General features: G+C 44.0%; 1 long non-coding RNA gene across 1 annotated transcript; it reads left to right on the top strand.

Annotated features, from left to right (window-relative positions):
• The first annotated feature begins 1456 nt into the window (after positions 1 to 1456).
• Positions 1457 to 4724, top strand: LOC147248371 (uncharacterized). The gene is made up of 3 exons (XR_015119536.1): positions 1457 to 1627; positions 3285 to 3564; positions 3989 to 4724. It is a non-coding gene; the product is annotated as an uncharacterized LOC147248371 (long non-coding RNA).
• Positions 4725 to 14694: the final 9970 nt, after the last annotated feature.

Below are 14694 nucleotides of genomic sequence, written 5' to 3'. Positions count from 1 at the left end.
AAGTCCCAACACACACACACACACACACACACACACACACACACACACACACACACACACACACACACACACACACACACACACACACACACACACGGCTCTCCACTAAGTGGCTTGCCATCTTGTGCTCTGCTTCTCCTGCCCTTTTGCATGCTTAGATACTCTACCGCGCGTGCGCGCACACACACACACACACACACACACACACTAAAAACACAACCACATAGACACAAACGTGCAACACACACCCTTCCATGTAGGCACCATGTTAGGAATGAGGTAAAACACAAGGGATTGAGATGGGTGACTACATTGAATTACACACACACACACGCACACACACACACACACACACACACACACACACACACACACACACACACACACACACACACACGCTAATGCCATCCTCCTGCAAGCCTCTGTGGAATAGTCGTGTCACAATCAAGAGGCTCCCAGGCCCTAATCTGCTTTTTAGGGCCTCGCCACAAACACTCATCTGCATAATCGGGACGACAAGTGTGGAAAGGGTGAAAGAGCAGTGGAGTGAGGGAGGTAAGGATGGAGAGAAAGGGCAGAGGGAGGAGGAAAGGATGAAAGAAGGGGAGATAAGGGCGAGCAGGTTGGGTCGAGAACTGAGGGTTGTTGTAGACCAGGAGGAAGGAAGCGAGAGGGAGGAAAGACAGCGAAAAGGTGAGAAACGATGGAGAGGGCAGGATGTAGAAGTAGTTAAGATGAAAGATGAAGTGAGGGAGCAGAAGGGAAGGAAACAAAATGTCACGAGGTGTAGGGAGGCCAGAGGAGGACAACCCGAGGAAGAGAGGAGTGGGACCAGTGGCTAGGATGCAGCCCAGGCGACAGAATAAAACGCTGGTGTTTTACAACCCTGCAAATACACAGACTCACACTATCAATGTTTGACTTCCAGGAAATAATGTGCAGGAGCAAAGGTAGAGATCTAAATACAGTGACACAGAGAGAAGAGGCGTCTGCTGACCAACTGCAGTGGTCAAAACCAGCATTTATCTATCTTTCTTGAACCGTTTTGTGTTGCTGCTGAATTTCTTTGCAACAGGCTGACAATGGCTTCATCTTGAAATTTAATGCTTGACCGTAAACTCCTGAATCCACTGAGACTTTTCAAGTCGATCAACCAAGATTTCCCATTGTTTCCTTGCTTGACTTTGGCCGCAGGATCATTGCTGTTTACTGGCCCCTCCAAGTCTCCCAGAGAAAGAGAAGAGCAATATTACTGCCCCTGGTGTACTACTCTTGTTAATGTACATTTTAAGCATCTTTTAGATGAGAATGTAGTTTTTAAACCTTTAATCTGTGGTCATTTTAACTCATTAAATCTTACACAATTGACGAACCGTGAAGGTGCTGTGGTAGTGGCTTCTGAATGCTGACTGGCCACAGCTGCGAGTGAATGTCAGCTGTGATGAATTAGTGCTGGCCGTCCCCGCCTGCAGGACCTCGCGTCTCTGAAAATTCAGAGTTGAGTACAAACTTGAATCTGAGTTCCCGGAGGATTGCATGAACGGCTGGTTTGCAGAAAAGAAAAATGCCGATATTTTCTTCCTGTGAACAGGTTGCTTGATGAGAGGGAGGCAAGATGGAAGTTAAAGTAAGTGTGTGTTTTAACGTGCATTAGAGATGTGGGTGTCCTGGTCAGACTGGAGCAATCCGTGTCCGGGTGAAAGCTTCTGGATCAGTTTGCATTTTAAATGCCAAACTATGGATCACACAAATGATTCTATCCTAAAATATAACTGCAGCGCATGCAGACATGATGCGTCCTAACAACCACATGCATATGGCATCATCTTGACATGTGTTTTTAGGAAATATCTCTTTGTTCTGCATTAATATGGTGCACCAGGGTAAAGATGCAGAGTGACGAAATCAGAACAGAGGAAGCGAGGTTTCTGATATTAAAGAAAACAATGAAACAATGGGGGGGGGGGGGTGTCATTCATTTTAGGTTAAAGATTTGGTTTCAAATAAAGTTTGAGTTGAGATGTGTTGCAAACTAGAGGTCACTGCCTCCCTGAGGCCATACGAAGTAATCGGACCAAACCTGAGTTCTACTCCCCTCCACCAAGTTGAGTGACAATCCACATTTTTATGTAATTCTGCTCAGAGACAAAAAACAAATGGGAGGGGTAATGAATGCAAGTCAGGGAAAAGTGTGTGTGTGAGAGAGAGAGAGAGAGGGATGGAGCAAATGTTGGGTGTGACATTGGTAATGACAGTCACACCTGCCACCCTTCGTCACCTCTGCTCCTCCTCCTCCATCAGGAGTGTGTAACCACCAGCTAAAGGGGGTTGGAGGGGGGGTTCTTCGGCCTCCCCGTCACCTGGTTTGTTCCTCCTGTTGTTTGCATATCAGACTCCTTTGTCTTTATTTTCATCTCAAGTTGGAAATCAAACAGGAAACGAAGCATCAGTGTGATTGAATTAACTAGAAACTTGTGAGCATCCTCCACTTCTCATACGTTTAAATTGCATTCCACTGAACCACTCAAAGATAAAGGAATAATGGTGCTTTATGTAAATATTGTAACTTCATTGACTCTGCATTTTGCTTTAGGTCATTGTCAACCACTTAGCATGTATTCTGAATGACGTTGCCGTAGAGGTGCTCTTAGTCGGCAAAACGTAATTATAAAAGGAAAAATGTTGCTTCATTCAACATTGGCAGTGACTTATGTGAAGAATTCCTCATACTTTTCATGTTAAGTGTAATAGTGGGCAAGAAAATTCCCACATATCTGATATTTAAAAGAACTTCAGCAACCTACAAAGACGCATTCCATACAACGTATCTGCTTTGTATGAAGGAGTGCTGATGAAAGGCAGCAGAGCCTTTTCAAAACGTTCATAGTGGCGCTCAGTTATAGTTGAGACGGCACAAAAATTCAGATGGCTTGTTGTAGGAAATCTAAACTGAAATATATGTAGGATGGAATCTGATCTCCATCCATCGGGGTTTTTGGTGTCTTTGTTGTGATGTTAATTCAAGTGCAAGAAGTCAAAGCAACTCAAACGTGAGTTTAAACCCAAACTACACAATTTCTTTCACGTTTAATGATTCACATTTATAATTGAAGTTTTTCTTCTAGATATTTTGGGTCGATACAGAGTGTTTGACCGACGCCGTCCTTTAAAAGCTCACTTGGTTTTCTCCTCTCACACATGCAGATGAATTCATCTGGGCCACATTGTCCTCGTTTTCCTCCTCATTGCTTCTCTTCTCCTCTGCTTCTCTTTTGCATATGAAGCGCGTCGCCCGGCGAGGTGAGTCCAGCAGCCACCGTAAAGCGAGCTGAGGATCAAGACCCCATCCGAGGCCCGCATGCAGAGTGGGGATGAACAGGCACTTCCAGGGACGCCTAATTGATGGCCCTTTAAAATTCCCACAGAGGACCAATCATGGTTTTCATCTGGGGCTATGTGGGGCACAGAGGGGCCAGGAGGGGCCTCTCAAATAGAGAAAAGTGACAAGATGATGTGGAGCAGCTCTGAGACCTCAGGCAGGACTCAGCACATGGAGATTACAGTGTAAAAATACACCCATCAGCTTCATCACAACTGTCTCCTCCTCTTTAGGGGGTGCAGCATCCCCGCGGTGTTACAGCTCACCGCTGATAGGTTGCAATAGTTTTTAGGGTAGATTAGGTTCTCTGTATATACAGGTGGTAGGTGACTGACAGGTGGAACCACACAGGCTCAAACGGTTGCGCCCGTACAGCGAAATCTTCTGTTTGATGGCAGCCGTTGATGTTCTTTATATAAGATAAGAGAAAAAGACGGCTTTAAACCAAGAAGCCAGAAGGCCCATCAGCAGCGGTGGAACAGAGAAAGAGCAGTTATCAGATCCGGACTTCATCAGGCGTATATAGATGAGGAAAAATGTTTCCAGAGCCTGAAATTATTCCACAAGTGTTTTACCGTCTTTCTACATCTCCTATCTGTGTGGTTGCAGGGTTACAGTGAATGCAAATGGAGGATGATGGTATCTGGAGGCTGGACTGACTGTTTCCCACTCCTACACAAAGTCTGCTCCTGAATGGACTGCTTAGGATGTTTAACAAATTAAAATCAGTATTGGTGCTTTCTGGCTTCAGTCTGCATTTTAAATGCAAAACTATGGATCAAACATAAGTGATTCACATATCATAACGTAATAATTGCAGCGCAGCTTTCGCAGACATGATGCATCCTAACAACCACATGCATATTGCATCACCTTGACATATGTTTTTAGGGAATATCTCTTTTATGCATTAATCTAAATCCCTTGGAGCTTTGGTGCAGCATGATGAAGATGCTTAATAAAGCGATCAAAACAAGAAAGTATGCTAAACCTTCGAGATGCTCCTGACAACCCCCAGGTAGAAGAAGAAGAAGAGTGGAACCACAGAGATGAAGAGTTAATGGCTTTGGGTCTGGATCTTCCTGCAGGATGAGGCCTTTGTCTTCTGCTCTTCTACTGCCACAATGTGGTTGAGATTTTGGTTTTTAACTCAACAGTCATCCAATCACCTGCCAAGCATTTTTTGAAAGCGTCTCCTCTTTTCCAGACTTCTCAGATGATTCTCTTAAACAAGTGTCAAGTTAAATAAGTGTCTACTCGTTCCAAGTGTGACTACAAACCCCTCTTTATATAATGTGAATGACAGCAGCTGCAAATGGGAACTGAAAAGTGTTCTATCTGTATTTGTCTCCTTGATTTTGAACTTTATGTGGTTACAGTCTCTGTTTGCGGCGGCCACTCAATATAAATGCTGTGGTGGCCAAAACGGGACTGGAAGACCATTCTCTTGCTGCACTGGTTGGTGCTTGTGGGAGCCAGAAACTGCCCGTCTTCTCTGCAGACGGGTTTTGCTTTGTAACGACACTTAAAAGTCCTGCATGTTAGACACAAATAAGTTGATATCAAACTGCTGCGTCTCAAAAGATGCCATGAGCACTGGTAGAAGAGACGAGGGACACGAGACAGTGTTTTACTTTATTAAATTACAATTTCAGTCAATGGGGTTAGATGACCGTCATTTTATGGACCTTAATATGTGATGTCATGGGTGCTTGCGTTCATTGACCTTTTTGGGGTTTTTTGTTTTGTGTGAAGATGGTTTGGAAGAGAATGTATGAAGATGACGCCCTGATTTTTTTTTCTCCTCTACATGTCAATGTTTGTAGCTCAAACTTAAACATCCGCAAATGTATAGATCCAAATTACATCATTGCTATTTTTGTATTTTTGACTATATGGATTAGATCTTCTACACAACAGATGACCCACCACATGAGATCCGCAGGGTCATATGTGTCGCCACATTGTCACAGACCATGTTCTGATCCATGACCGCTGCATCAGCTCCTCCTCTTGCTCCTCCCAGTTGAGGAACTGATGGTGGATGGGGGGAAGCAGGCCTGGTGGATGTGTGGTGCATGCATGTGTGTGTTGCAGAAGGCGGGGTAGAGAGGGTGGGTTAGCACTGGGAGGGTGTTCCCCCAGCGGGACGCATTAACAAGCCCATCAAGTTAAATGTAGCCCCTGCATTACCTAATGTACCAGCCCTTCACCAGCAGTATAGGAGACAGCGGCATCTATTATTGATCAGATGGAGCTTCGCCTCTGAAGCTGGAAGCCGGGTGGAGGGAGCGTGATGGAGGGAAGGGTGGGGGTAACAAACCAAGGAGGGGGTAGAAAGGAGGTTTGTTGTGAAAAGGAAATAAGATGATTATAAGGATTGTGTTTTTGTCTTTATCGCAACCTGAATCCTCTCACTTCTTGTCTTCTTCCCTCAGTCCCCGTCCATCCGTCCAACTCTTCACGTTTCTCTGCTCCTCACAGACACTTCGTAAGCATCGATAGAGTCTCGCGCTGCCTGGCTGAGAGAAACATGTCGCGCTCATATAATCATCCATCCATCTTTAAATCCCTCCAAGTCAGATCATTCAGCCGCCCCTCGCCCCACCATCATCATTGCTCCATCCTCTCCTCCCTGGTGGGAGCTCTAATCTACACTCTAATGCGGAGGAATTTGAATTTCACAGGGAGTCATTGGAGATGTTGCTCAGCTTGGGTAGAGGAGGAGTTGGGGCTCTCTTTTTTTGTTGTTTGTGTTTCAATATTCTGATCCCCCCCCCCCCCCGCTTTTCCTTCGGGTTATTAAATACACACTGCCATTCAGGCCAAGAGCTGAAAATAAGCATCAGCCTAAGATCTTTGGCTTTGCCCTCAGCTACTGTATTTACAGGTCGGTATTCTGGATAGATTTGAATTCTGACCTCTGGTCGTTTTTGAATTAAACTCAATATATCTGTCTTTACAACCAGCACACCGCGCTGAGCTCTCCTGCCCTGAAGGCTCCCCTGTTTAAGGTTGTATTAATGCTGTCTTTTGCTAGTTTTGTTCGTGCTTGCTCAACAGGCAGGCAGTGGCTGTATTCACCTCTAAAATGAGTCTCAGACATTCTCGCCATTTACACTTGGCAATAAAATGTATTTTGGTGGATTGAATTACAATCGGAGACCAACTGACCATATAAAAGTTCAGGTACGAATGCAGCCGAGATGCTTCAAGGATAAATAGTGACCCGATAGGCCAAACCAGCTCCAGAGGGGGTGAGAGACACCATTTCCCCAGACATCAACTACTCACTCCTGAACTTTTTCTGGTTCTAACCTTTCATCATTGTCATTGACAACTGATTTTTGGTACAATGTCAAACATGGAGAAGATCAGAAACTCCTTTTTCAGTGTTAACATCTGGACACTGTTGAAAATGATGATGCAGACATTTCTGACGGGGTCTTTCTGAGCCCAAACAACCCGTGATTAGGCTTGTTGAATATCAGGATGCTTTATGATGTCTAGTCAGGTTTAGGCACCAGAACGACACTCGCCAACAGCCTGGTCGAGAAGCACTCTCCACTTCTGAGGCTATAGCAGCGTCTACGCTGACCCCTTGTCTTGCACCAAAGTTGCTTTATCTCACCTAATCCATATCTGAGCCTGCTCAGAGGATGCTTGTTGGTCCAAATCCGGACCGAGAGGCCTGACAAGACAAACCTGCTGCCTCACAAGGTCTAATGGCCAAAATGCAAAACTTTATAAACCTATTTAAGGGGTAAAAGTTTAGCATTCAGCTTAGAATTAGGTGGTTCGGTGAATATGACACTGAAGTTATTGGAAATCTACTGTGTGTATGTGAGTTTTGTAGCTATGCTACTGAGTCTGATTTTACTTGTCTGTGTGCATTATTGTCAGCCTGTTTTCTTGAGCTTGTGTGTTTCCATGATGAGTTGTCTATGTGCGCGCGCGCGCGCGCGTGTGTGTGTGTGTGTGTGAGCATAAGCTAGAGTCGACTGGTGGAGAAGGCTAAATTATTGATGGCATTTCAGTGCAGAATTGTGTGACAGTTAGCTTTAATTTCCCATTTAGCCGGAATAGGCAGAGACAACACTGTGCTAACTAATCAATAGAACACACTCCAGCGTGGAGTGAAAGGGCACACACAGATATGTAAAACCAGCCTCCCTGATGCGCACAAATGCACAGACACACACTTTTCTGGAAAAAAAGAAAGAAACACACAAAAAAATGTTGCCCTAGAGAATATCTTTTATTGAAATACAGCACACACGCATACACGCATACACACACACACACACACACACACACGCTGGGCACCTTTGTCAAAGGCAGCCAATCCTAATCTTTCATTTACATACAAAAACAAAAAAAAAATTGCAAATCAGGAATAATTATACTTGGACTTACATTCAGCATGTTTATATTAAAAGGTCATCAGGCCTTTAGAGCACAATTTCAGTCCAAAATGACCCGCAGAATTTTTTTTTGTTAATTTATCAGTTTTTTCTGTTGGGTCATCAGGTCCACATATACAGTATTGAAATATGTTCACTCCTCGTCACAAGTCACTGACAGCCTGTAGAGTATCGGTGGTGAATGTGGCTGTACTCGTATTGTGGAATGGCATCTCTTCCTTCTTTTTATTTTAAACCCGCTCTCTCCTCTCTCCTCCTTATTGATCCTACCTGGAGTTGGATGATGATGATCGGAGCCGCTGTGCCTCAAAGAACAATTAATTGTGCATGTGATCGATGTTCATCCAGAAATCAATGGACACTCTTCTCCTCTCTCTCTCTTCAAATGTATCAGTGTTTGTGTGTGTCATCGTGTAGGTGCGCATGTTTGTGTGATGGGAGTTTTACCATCGTCTCATTGTATGCACCAGGGCTGTTATGTCATATTTGTCTCTTTCTGGGTCCCATCTGGTAAGGACACATTACAGCAAAAGCAGGTTGTTGTCAGCCCTTCTGGTCTTTCTTTCATGTGAGGACAGTTTGACAAAGTAATTTTATAACATCCTGAAACTATACTTAAAACTTTCCAACTGAAAGTCTTCCTCCCCACGTCCAGGTCTCAGAAATTACACTTTGCAATATAATTAAGTGAGAAAAGGATCCCTGAGAGGCATAATTCAGGGTGTGAAATTCCCAGAAATGCTTGTCCACAGTCAGGCTGAAATACTTTCATCATCTGTCTGTGATGGAGGACTGACAATTATTTGATGACTGGGTGATGGAAGGACAGATATCTAATCAGGAATATAAAAAAACGGGGGAACATTAACGGATGAACAGAACTCTAGGGGCCATTTTCACTCTTCCAATACTGAGAAACACCCACCAGAGGACGGTCATGGCGAGACGGAGGAGTGAAATATTGATAAGTTGTAACATTTTCACAGTAAAGGTCTTTCTTTTCATCCTACCAGAATCATACTGTCAGTATGTCACTCCTACTTGCAGTATTCCAGACGGTGTGTGAGTGTGTGTGTGTGTGTGTCTGCCATTTACAGGTAGGGAAGTGGACACGTTGAGGCACTCAGTGGGCAGCTCCAGCCTCTCAATGTGTGAGATGCGTGATGCACCCTAAACTGGCCTCTGAGTCGGGGGCCGAGAAGTGTTTGTTTTTGTCAGCAAGTAAAAGTGAGATTCAGAGTGCGCCGAGTGTGTGTATGTGAGAGGTAAAGTGCTCCACACTCTAGCTGTTCACCCATCTTCTACTTTTTTGGGTGGAAATTTCTGCTGAAATGTACGTTGGTGAAGATTCTCAGTCATTCGGTTCTTGATACATCAGAGTTAAGATTTTCTTGAAAATGTTGACATGCCTCGACGAGCCCTTTGAGGACAGCAGGAGACACATATTGGACAGTCTCAAGACTAAATGCAGAGAGGATGCATGGCAAATCCACTTAAGTTGGCCGGCGTTTCCCTCCAGGTCACACATGGACCGATGTGTCTCTAAATAATGAACCAGAAGTTCCCTGCATCCCTGAACACAGGTCCTCTGACTCAAATGATCCATATGCACTCTCTCAGAAAGGCTCGCCAAAAAAAACACACAGAATAAAAGGTAGTGTTGACACAAGTTTGGCAAGGAACGTCCACTGGGTGTCTGACCCATCCACCCACATCCTCAGGGATAATGTCTGCTATCATCTGTTGTCAGCATGGATCAGCTGACATCAAAATACAGCCAGCGACGTTACGTGTCTGTCATTGATCACGAGAACGAAGAAAGGCTGATCTCGACTTCAGACCGCGGAACGCCTGCAGTGACAACCGAGAGCAAGACATAAGAAATTGTCCATGTACCATGTCATGAACTAAAAACATGGAAGGGATGTGTTTATCCTGTAATTCAACATCAGCGCCGGCAGGTACGAGGAGAACAAAAACAACAAATCCCTTAAACAAATCTTAATGCTTTATTTTATGACTGGTGGTCATGACTCTTCTGCTGCGAGCGAACGATGAGGACAGAAACTACCCGACTGATGTCAAATTGGCTCCCGCCACTCAAACTACTTTTAAGAGACGGATGAAACATCTTTCCAACTCTCGAGGAGCAACTGCTCTTGAGTCAGCCTGTCCTCAGATGAGTCAGCCACTGTCTCTGCTCCGTCTCACTCCCTCATAGGAAAATGGCCACAGGGAACAGCAACCCATGGGGCAACTCCGTGACACAGCCGACTATATTAAAGCACTGCAACTCTATCCAGAGGTGTTTTTTTTTTTTTTGAGTGACATCATCTACTCACCGTCTCCACTGGCAGAAGAACAAAATAAGTCAGCAGCTAAAATTAAGGATGAACTGCACCGAAGAGATGACATCCCTTCGGCTTTAAGTCGAACACAACAGTCTGTCAGATTGAAGCTTCACCCTGAAACTCTCGCTTCCCCTTCAACTAGAGAACAGTTTCTGCCTCCTTCAGCTGTTTTGTTTATCCCAACTGAAAACTATAGGTGTGTGTGTGTGTGTGGGGGGGGGTGCAATGTTTTGCAGCTGTGATGCTCTGATTGTGTTGATAATATAATATTGTTACTTACTGGTAATTTTATGGGTCCTGAGAAGGACGGTCAGAAGCTGCACTGCAGTACGGATGGTTAGGTTTTTCTTTAGCTGCTGTTGAACAGTTTCTTCTAACATTTTATATGTCAGACTTGCAATAAGAAAACCAGTTAAGTTCTTGACCTGCCTTAATTCCTCCTCAGTCCCCCCCCCCCTTTTTTTAAACAGCTGTTCCTCCTTCCACCGTCTCCTAGATGATTGTCTTGTTTCCTATGTGCTTGCACCATCTTACAGAACCAAACTGTACCAGGTCTTGGTGGGTACATGGGGTGGGATGGGGGTGGGGGTCATGCAGCACAAACAACAAGGAAAGAGGGACATTGAGAGAGTGGAATGGAAAACATCAATCCCTCTTAATGCACATGTCCTTCTTCCATCTGACAATTAGCGCAGAGAATTTTGCCTTAAATGTACAAAGGGTGTTAAGTGTGAAAATGCTTTTATCAGAGCTGGATGATGTTATTACCCACGCATGTTTGATTGGATGAACTCGAGTCAAATCAGCCACCTGCCTTGATGGTGTTATATTTGCTTTTACCTGAACAATTCTTTGGGCCCACGTTGATGGCTACTCACGTAGGGAGAGTGACTGATGGAGGGGGGGAAAGAACAGATATAAAAGTGAAAAATAGTGAGACGTTTAGATGGAGGAATAAGGCTGACGCTCCAAAGAAACCAAAGAAAGAAAGGGGAGGGAGAGAGAGAGACAAAGAGAATGAGCAAAGGAAAGAGAAGGAAGAGAGAAGGAGGACAAGGCCCACCACACTCAGCTACAGGAAAGCAATTAATAATTTACATCATCTGTCACTGTGCGCTCCACTGGACCACTCAACAAACAGCACCCGTAATTTAAGGCAAAACACACACACACACACACACACGCACGCACGCAAGGGCAGTGCACACACTCACACTCACATGAAAAAAAAAGTGCATGCGTGCAAGGAACTGCCTTAAGACGTGCGCAAACAAATGTGGTCGCATGCAACACACTCACACACTCATGCAACTCACCGGTGCAGCCCTCCGCCTGACTTCCTGCTAAAAGCAAAACAGCAGAGATCAAACAGCAGCACAGCGGCCCTCTCCTCTCTTTTATGTCCGTTGTTTCATACCCCACCCCGGACCTCTGTCTCCCCGAGCCTGCACTCCAGGAAGCACGGCGCTCACAGTCTTTGCCTTTTGTCTCCACGGCGGCCATGTTAAATTTATGCAGTGTATGTCACTGCTAGCTAGCACCCGACAGTAAATATTTGATACATTTCCCATCCATCTGAGAAATTCCCCCAAGCATACGATTAGACCTGTTGGGGGCAGACCCAAAGTGATAGCAGCCATGATAAATTTACAAGGTTTGTTTTGGAGAGTAAAAATCCAGCAAATACCCATGTGGAGAGTCATAATTGATCTGGTGTGCCTCTGCCCCGGGTGTCTGGTTCACAGTGGCCCGATTTGAATATTCATGGCAGACAGAAATCTGTTGTTTTTCAGTTTTTGAGGAACCTGCTTTCCAAGCTTTCACATTCTGTGCGTCATTAAGAATCACACCGATGAACGGAGTGTTAATATTGAAATAAATGGTTTAATCCTCCAGTGCCTTTTCTGAACTCTTGTTCACGCCTGCTGTGACTCCTCCTCCATCCCGACCAGGATTACGGAAGTCATTTTTCCATTTAACCGTGTTATAATTACTCAACTGTAAATCTTTAAATTTCCTCGTGTCTTTACTGATTTTTATTTCCTCATACTTACGCTGTAAACATTTTTATATTTCATGTCCACAAGGCAGTGTTTATTATTTATTTCAGTCCGGTGCTGTATTTTTTTTTTTGATGTAGGATAAAAAAGCGGATTATGTTTTCTCGTTTTATAATGAATAAAAAGCAAGATTGACCAGTTCCACTGGCTGACACGCAACAGCAAGTGTGTAAATGTGTGTGTGTGTGTGTGTGTGTGTGTGTGTGTGTGTGTGTGTTCCTAACTCATACGTACTATCACACTGTGAGACAAAAAGGGGCACGGCTGAGATGTTTCTATGAGAACAACCAAGCTTATCAGGAGTAGTAGGGGACCAAGACTGAACCAATAACCTTCTGATTACCGGCGTCCGGAACCGTGCTGCCAAGCTGCACGCTAGAATGGATTCACAACAGGACTAATTTGGCTAATTGATTGTGATCTCACCTGTCAGCAGATAACCCTTTGTCTTGTCAGCTCTGATCATTCTTACACTTCGTCCTGCGATGCCCCTCAGGACTTTAACACAAGATGCAAAAGAACATCTTGCATAAATTGTTAATATTCTGTCCGATAACCAACACTGAATCAACCACTCCATAAAGTGAAAATGTAACTGCAGGAGGTTCTATACGTGGTGCAGAGGTGATGTGCACGGAGCGGAGCAGGTTCAGGTTTGTGTGCGGGACATGTGCATGATGAGACAGGAACATCATCAGCGACAGCGACACTTCAAACGGTTTAAACAATCACTGATTTGTGTTTAAAATCGGTTCATTTTATGACCTCAAAACTCAGATTGGAATCAAGAAAAAAGAACTTCACTCACCCGCAGGATGAGAAACTGAAGTTTTTGCAGAGGATGACTCATGCGTGATGATGACATCACACTGTGCGTATGATGTGACTCATTTCACCTCATGTGTGTGAAACAGCAGTAAAACACAGCTGAAGGTTATTCAGAGTCCTTTACATGCTTGTGGTAAATCAGGTAAGTGTAAAGTGTGTGTTGGATACATTTTGCTGTCTTAGCACTGGTCTGTCTTGTGGAATCTGGACCTCAGGAGGCAACTCGGCGACTCGTGACTCTTTCTTGCCCTCTGTCACCCCAACTGGTCGTGGCAGAGGGCCGCCCACATAGAGCCTGGGTGTGCTCGATGTTTCTTACTGAAAAATATGAAACTATTACTGCAGATTTTGTAAAAGCCAGTGACGGTGGGCTTGCAAAAACAATTTACAGGTAAAAGGCCACAAGTTAGCTCACAGGCTACTGACATCTTCATGTGCGACCCTCTCTGTAGCGTTCTATAGACACACTCAGAAGTTCTCGAGGAAATCAGGTGGAGTTTCTCTCCATCCGTAAAGAAACAGGTGTATGATTCATAGATTTACAAACTCTGGGCAAATTATACATACATTGAACAACCACAACATTTAGCAGATAAAGCAGAAGAAACTGCAGAAAGTTAGCTAACTTTTCCTGGTTTCTTCATTTTGGAGCGTTACACGTGTATTATACATCAAGACAGAAAAGCAGTAGCCTAAAACCAAACCTAAAATTCTTACAAGCTGTCCATTTGAGAAAACTTCCCTTCAGCCGAGGTGACAGTCCCATCCCTCATGGCGATGACATCATGGGTGACATCATGTGTACTGGAAAAATAGATGTTGCCAAAAGAAGGTTAATGGTGTCTGAGGGGTGACTTCATAAACTATTCAGAGTACAACAACGGTCTGCGAAGAGCTGAGCAGGAAGAGTCAGACTGCCTGTCCTGTGGTTTTACAGCAGGGAGAAAATGTGTGGAAGAGGCTTGACATGTGGACAACAGTATGAGGTCAGAGAGGAGACGAGGAAACTAAACCTGCATCTGTGGCGATTAATGCCGCCCAGTATTGAAGAAATTGTCAAAAGGTTAAAGTTAATGACAAATGTCAGCCAGCATAAAGCAAAAACACTTTTGGTGATAGTTCCCGTATTTATTTCATTCATCCTGCTGCTTCTACTCATTTTTCATTATGCAGCATTTCAGAAAAACTGAATTATGAAGTACTTCACTTCACTTCACTGAAGTACTACTTTTTTTTTTAAAAACATATCAGTCACCTTCCATGTCTGTAATGTTTGTTGATGGGATCATGACGATCTATTAAGCCAGTTCTGTTGTTTTAATGCAGTGTTTTACTGTAAATGTGGCTGCAAACTACTTTTTATTTTGAAGATCTAACATATTTGGAGACCGCAACCATAAAATGCTCAACCTCGAGGTAGAATCAGCAATTCAAATGGTTTGTTTCCCGTTTTCAACTGCATTTAAAAATCATATTTGTCTAATTTTACCCTAAACATAGCCAGACTCTCATATTTTTCTTTTTTTTCTTTTTTTTTTTACAAATTATGAAACGTGAAGTCCTGAACCTCATTTTTCAATGTTGATTTACAACAAAGGAAACATGCCTATGTCTGCAGCTTTGGAGGACTTGTTTTCTTTACCATCCGACAG

This window comes from Aulostomus chinensis, chromosome 15 (genome assembly GCF_037954235.1).
Source record: "Aulostomus chinensis isolate RoL2024-O1b breed Wild chromosome 15, RoL_Achi_v1.0, whole genome shotgun sequence".
Classification (NCBI taxonomy): Eukaryota; Metazoa; Chordata; class Actinopteri; order Syngnathiformes; family Aulostomidae; genus Aulostomus; species Aulostomus chinensis.
Note: the sequence above shows the minus strand (reverse complement) of the source record. Positions and strands in the feature narration are given on the sequence as shown.